We start from the raw sequence: 6,674 nt of genomic DNA, 5'->3' as shown, positions 1-6,674 counted from the left end.
GTTATAACAAAACAGTAACTGCTGGATTTCTTTTATCAGTAACATTTTTTAAGAATAAACGTCAAAAATGCAAGACATAAGTTTTTTATCATTTGAATTCAGTAAGCTTCAAGGTCCCAAGTTCCCAGTGGTTCTGGAAAACCACACCTGAGGCTGGCAAGCAGGTTTGGCCCAGCCCTTGACTTTAAAACGACCATAATGCTTAAAGGAGTAGTTTGAGTCTGTCCCTTAGCGTCCGTCCAGTTAGTCCACAAAATCAAACAAAAGCACACAGACACCAAACAAACAAAGACACCTAAGAACAGCCTTCCGACCCCATGGAAGAAAAACTGAAAAAAGCCAGATGGGGGCTTTTACACCCCGCCAGATGGAGGTTCAAGGTGTCCCTTGACTCCTCCTGCCCAAGATCCACCTGTGCGTCCACTTAGATCTTATCAGGGCCAGATTGCAGAAGCGAGCTCGCATAGGACAGAACAGAAAACACACAGACACTTACCGCGGTCAGTCAGACTCTCCGGATCGGTGTCCCTCGTGAGTCTTGGGGGTTCGGGACGAGCCCCCAAATGTTATGCCCAGATTTCAAGATCCCCCAAGACAGACCAACAGGGAGCCGAGTCCAGTGCAAAAGCAAAGAGTCCTTTTATTCAAGCCCGGGCTTGGTCCCCCTCTGCCTCCATTACTGAATGCGAGAGAGAGCCACGAGTCCCAAGGGAACAAAGAATTTATAGGGCTTGGGGTAGGGGGTGGGTGCACACTCTGACCACTGATTTGGCCGATTCTGGTTGGTTGAGTGAGGGCCAGGGTCTAGTGACACAAGGGCAGGGTGCAGCTAGGGTCTGGTTACACAAAGACAGGGGGGTGGCTAGCATACTCTTGGCCTTGGGCTAGTTTCCCCCGCTTTCCCATTGGCTGAGATAAGGGCAGGCTGAGTAACTGATACATTCTGTGGCTTTTTCAGGGAGAGGAGTTAGAGACACAGCTATCAGTTCCATTCTGTCCCTTCAGTAAAAAAATACTATGGACAGCTCTACTTCAACAAACTGGATTACCTGGAGGAAATGGACAAATTCCTAGAAAAATACATCATTCCAAAACTCAATCAGGAAGAATCTAAAAATCTCAATAGGACAATAACTATGGAAGAAATTGAAGCAGTCATCAAACAGCTTCCAGCAAACAAAAGCCAAGGACCAGATGCCTTCACAGGGGAGTTTTACCAAACATTCAAGGAACAACTAAAACCTATCCTCCTCAGACTACTACAAAATATCCAAGAGGAAGGAACACTTCCAAGCTCATTCTATGAAGCCAGCATCATCCAAATAACAAAACCAAGTACAGACAACACAATGAAAGAGAATTACAGGCCAATATCCTTCATAAACATTGGTGCCAAAATGCTCAAGAAAATCTTAGCAAATCAGATCCAGCAGTACATCAGAAAGATCCTACCACATGAACAAGTAGGATTTATCCCAGGGATGCAAGGATGGTACAATATCCGCAAATCAATAAGCATGATATATCACATAAACAAATTGAAAGAAAAAAGAAAAAGGTCATATCAATTGATGCAGAAAAAGCATTTGACAAAATCCAACACCCATTTTTGATAAAAACTCTCAGCAAGGTGGGAGTAGAATGATCATACCTCAACATAATAAAAGCCATTTATGACAGGCCCACAGCCAACATCATACTCAATGGACAAAAACTTACACTATTTCCTCTAAGAACAGGAACAAGACAGGGATGCCCACTCTCACCACTCCTGTTCAACATAGTACTGGAAGTATTCGCCATTGCAATTAGACAAGAACAAGAAATAAAAGGCATTCTAATTGGAAAAGAGGAAGTAAAACTGTCCTTATTTGCAGGTGACACGATATTAGACTCACAAAACCCTAGAGAATCCATAAAAAAACTACTGACTTAATACATGAATTTGGCAATGTAGTAGGATACAAAATTAACCCCAAGAAATCTGAGGCATTTCTATATACCAGTAGTGAACTTTCAGAAAGAGAGATTATAAAAACAATCCCATGACCCATCGGACCAAAAAAATTAAGCTACCTAGGAATAAACTTAACTAAAGAGGTAAAAGACCTCTACTCAGTAAACTACAGGACGTTGAAAAAAGAGATAGAGGAAGACATAAACAGATGGAAGAACATACCGTGTTCATGGATTGGTAGAATCAACATCATTAAAATGTCCATACCACCCAAAGCAATCTATAAATTCAACGCACTTCCCATAAAAATACCAACGGCATACTTCACAGATCTAGAATGAACTCTCCAAAAATTCATCTGGAATAAAAAAAGACCCCGAATAGCTGCAGCAATCCTGAGAAAGAACAAAGTAGGTGGGATCTCACTACCAGATATCAAGCTGTATTACAAAGCCACTGTTCTCAAAACTGCCTGGAGCTGGCACAATAACGTAATACCCTTTGTAATACTTTAAGCAATTAAATAAATCAATAATAAATAAATAAATAAATAAATAAATAAATAAATAAATAGGAAAACAGTGATTTTTAATTATGTATTATTCAACATGTTTTCTTTAAATTCTATTAAAATAGAGTATAGTATTCTGATCAAAGAATTATTTTATAAATGAACTGTAGGCATTATATGATAACATACGTTAAATAACACTTTTTTGTGATGCATCATGTTTTGACTGTATATTTAATGTTTATCTATAACATTACATGTTTTAAAAGATTTAATTAAGATGAAACTAATTTGAAGACTAGTTGACACTCTTTTCTTGTATGTTAAACTTCTTTCCCTTACTATATCTGGATTCTCTGCATTCAAATTCCGATGTGTGTGTGTGTGTGTGTGTGTGTGTGTGTGTGTGTGTGTGTGTGTGTGTGTTTTGTTTTATTTTTGGCAAGTATATATAATGCTGCTTCAGTTTTTTCTCGGTTATCCAAACTGATTTTCAATAACTCTGAGCACTGTACTGAAGACATGACAAGATAGTATTTTATCATTTTGGGCTAACCAGCATGCTTATGACCATGATCCTGTTTAGGAAAGATTTATGCACAATAACCAGACTTGACCATTTAAAAAATGTTGACCCTACTCAAGTAGAATGATGTTATTTATAACACAGAGGATGGTAGACATACAATTAATCTTCACAGCAGTGGCTCCATGGATGGGTTTCCTTCCACTGAAAAGGGCTCCATCTTCAAGAAGTTGGGATCCTCCACCTACAAAACCTGCCCATTCTATTCCAAGGCAAAGCACTACTGAGATGTGAAGTCAAGGTACATGGTACAGCCTCTCATGGATTAGAGTAATGAGCTGTTTTAAAAGGAATGCTGCACTTTAATTTCAGGAAGCCAAGTGGAAAGTGAGTAGTGGATGGGCATCTGTACTGAACACTATCTTATTGTTTCATTGTTAGGAAATAATTCTTCAGCTTCTAATGAGTGAGGTAATAAGTAGATAACACCAGAGTGAGGAATGCATTCCTTTTAATCCATGTTGATACAGTGTCCCTCTTTTTTATATTTACTTTTTTAATATTTTAAGAAAAATGATTTTAGCATCATAATGGTACATTCAATAAATGTTAATATTTCCAGAAAAACTATTTTAAATGTAATAATTGTACATGCAATAAGCATTAATATTCCAAGAAAAACTATTTTAAATATACTAATACTGGAGACGCAGTGTACAAATTCGTGCATGCGTGGTGTCTGGCCTGCACACCCCAATCGCAGGGTTGGCCAGGGGAAGGCGATGCAGGTGTTTGGCTGGCTGGCCCAACCCCGATTGAGTGGGGGATCAGATGAGGGAAGATGAAGGCTAGGGGAAGGGGCTGTGGGAAGCTTACTGGCTGGCGGGTCCTCAATCATTGCAGGGGGTGGGGGGGGGCGGACAGAACAGTGTGGGGCTGGCTCAGGGAGCAGCCCGGACAACAGCTACACAGTCCCAACCCATGGTTGATCTCCTGGTCAAACTCGTGTTTGAAGGGACAATTTGCATATTAGACTTTTATAATATAGTGTTACATGCAATAAAAATTAATATGTTAAGAAAAAAATTAAATATAATATTACCAAAACAGTGCAAACCTATTTTATCAGAAAAGTTGTAGGAATTATTAAATATCTGAAAATAATAGGATTCCTTCTACTGTATTCTAAAACATATTTTTTTTACTCTGGCACTATTTCATTCATCTCTTTCATCTTTTTTTTTTGAAATATTTTTTATTGATTTCAGTGAGAAAGGGAGAGGGAGAGAGAGATAGCAACATCAATGATGAGTGAGAATCATTGATTATCTGCCACCTGCACGCCTCACACTGGGGACCAAGCCCACAATCCAGGCATGTGTCTTTGGCCGGAATCAAACCTGGGATCCTTCAGTCTGGAGACAAATAATCCATCCACAGTGCCTAACCAGCTAGGGCTTTTTTTTTCTTTATTGATTAAGGTATTACATATGTGTCGTTATCCCCCATTCGTCCCCCCTACCTCGTACTCATGTCAACACCCCCACTGGTGTCTGTGTCCATTAGTCAGGCTTATATGCATGCCTATAAGTCCTTTGGTTGATCTCTCCCCCTAACCCCACCTTCCCCTACCTTCCCTGCAGCAACCGTTTGCAGCAAAGATTCAGGATCTGGAAAAGTGGATGAACTCAAATGAATACACTAGAAAAGAATTACAAATTTACAAGGTATGGGGAGCCAGGTGAAGATATTTCTCTCTAGTAAAGAGGCTCTCTGAAACCCAGGACCCATCAGCTTTTATTTACTTGAATACACATTTGCCCTTTAGCAAAACAAACAGGCATATCGATGGTAAAGTTTGGTAAACCATAAAAGTATTATCATGGTGCGAGGTTGCTTTCAGCCATTTTGCAAAGAGCAGGGTAACAAAATGCTGATTTTCAGCCTTGCTGAATATCAAAGTCCATTCGCCTTCTGTGGGACTTCTCTCATTGATATGTTCACTACTGTTGGTCTTTCCTCCACATTTCCCCCTTTTTGCTTTCTTAATTAATTTAGAAAGGTGTTTGCCATTAGCTGGGCTCAGATCCTTTTAGGACTTCATTCTGCATCTTCAGACTGGAAGCAAACATAGAAGAACAAGAAAGAAAGACACTAGTGGTTATTCTAAAAAGGAAATATAGGGAGATTCGACGACAAAGATTGAGTTCTTTCATGTCCTTCTAAATATTATTGTCAGGTATTTAAGGAATTCATTCATAGTAGGCTTCGTTTGGAGCCATTAGATTTTTATGGATCTCTTTCCCAGGCACTGTTAGGTTGTGACATGACAGCAATGATGTTCGAGTTCTGGATGGTGGACAAATGGTGAGAAATGACAATGCATGTCTGACCTTTTTTGGCTTTGTCATGGGCAACCTGCACCAATGCACAGCTGATGAGTGCTAGCATGGCAAGCCGTCTTCACCATCCCCCAACTCTGGATGTTTTCTTCTGACTCCTCAGTGTTTTGCTTGGGGCCACTGCTATCTGTGGTTGCAGTAGTCTGGTCAGTTCCTCTCTCAGATTCATGTTGCAGGAATTGGAGAAGTTTTCTGGAAAGACACAAGTATATCCTCAACCAAAGGTTAATAAAGGGACCCTTCTATAAACCAGACTCAGTATCTTTCCATTTAACCAGAACATTTTCCTTTAGCTTACTCTTTCACTAGTGTCTTTCCATAGGTGTCTTGCCATGAGCAATACAAGGGAAAAATTAAAAGTAATTAAGGCTTTGTGTAGTCTACTTATAGGAGATTTCACTATTCCCCCACTTTTGTTTTTCAAGTTGGGATTTAGAGGCCCTTGTAGCAGATATAACATGCAAGGGGGGCATTTCTTGATAATCTGTTTTGTCTGCTGTACAATATTTTGGCAGACTAACGTAAAAGTTGATGGGATTCCCCTGACCTGTTTCTTTAAAATAACTAATTGATAGGCATATTCATTTCCTTTCGTTAAAGGACGAGGACTTGTTCAAATGGTAGAGAGAGGCGTAGGTCACAGCCATTTAAATTGAGTAGTTGCAGTTCTGTTTACCAGGCTGGCAGCATAGGCAGATCTGCCGGGAGCCGGTCCGTGCATGCTGTTTTCAAGGGACCTGTCATATATGGCATACTGTTCTTAATATGTTTGCTCACCTTCTTGGCATTATGTGTGTTAACCAAGGTCTCTGAGAAAGGTTGTTTCCCCAGGCAGGGATTTTCCCCTGAACTTAGGGAGGGAATAAAACCTCTTAACTAAGTGCCAGGCGCATAATTAATCACTTTAACTAAGAACAATCATGCTTAAGCTACATAATCTTTACTCCCTGGAATGGAGATAAAAAACGCCCTAACCTTTGTAATAGAGATTGATAGGATTGAATCAACTGGTATAAATACAGATGTAATAAGACAGCAAGACACAGAACTTAGGAGACAGAACTTAGAACACAGAACTTAGAAGACAGAACCAAGAGAGACAGAACCTAGGCAAAGAACCGACACAGAACATTACCTAGAGACAGAAGAACTTCTCTGGAGAGAACATGGCAAAAGATCCTGTACAGAAACTGGCAGAACTTTGCTGGAGAACCTGGAGAACCTAGCAAGAGAACATGGACACAGAATCTGGCTGGAGATTCAAAGCAGAACCTCTCT

This window comes from Myotis daubentonii, chromosome Y (genome assembly GCF_963259705.1).
Source record: "Myotis daubentonii chromosome Y, mMyoDau2.1, whole genome shotgun sequence".
Lineage (NCBI taxonomy): Eukaryota > Metazoa > Chordata > Mammalia > Chiroptera > Vespertilionidae > Myotis > Myotis daubentonii.
Note: the sequence above shows the minus strand (reverse complement) of the source record.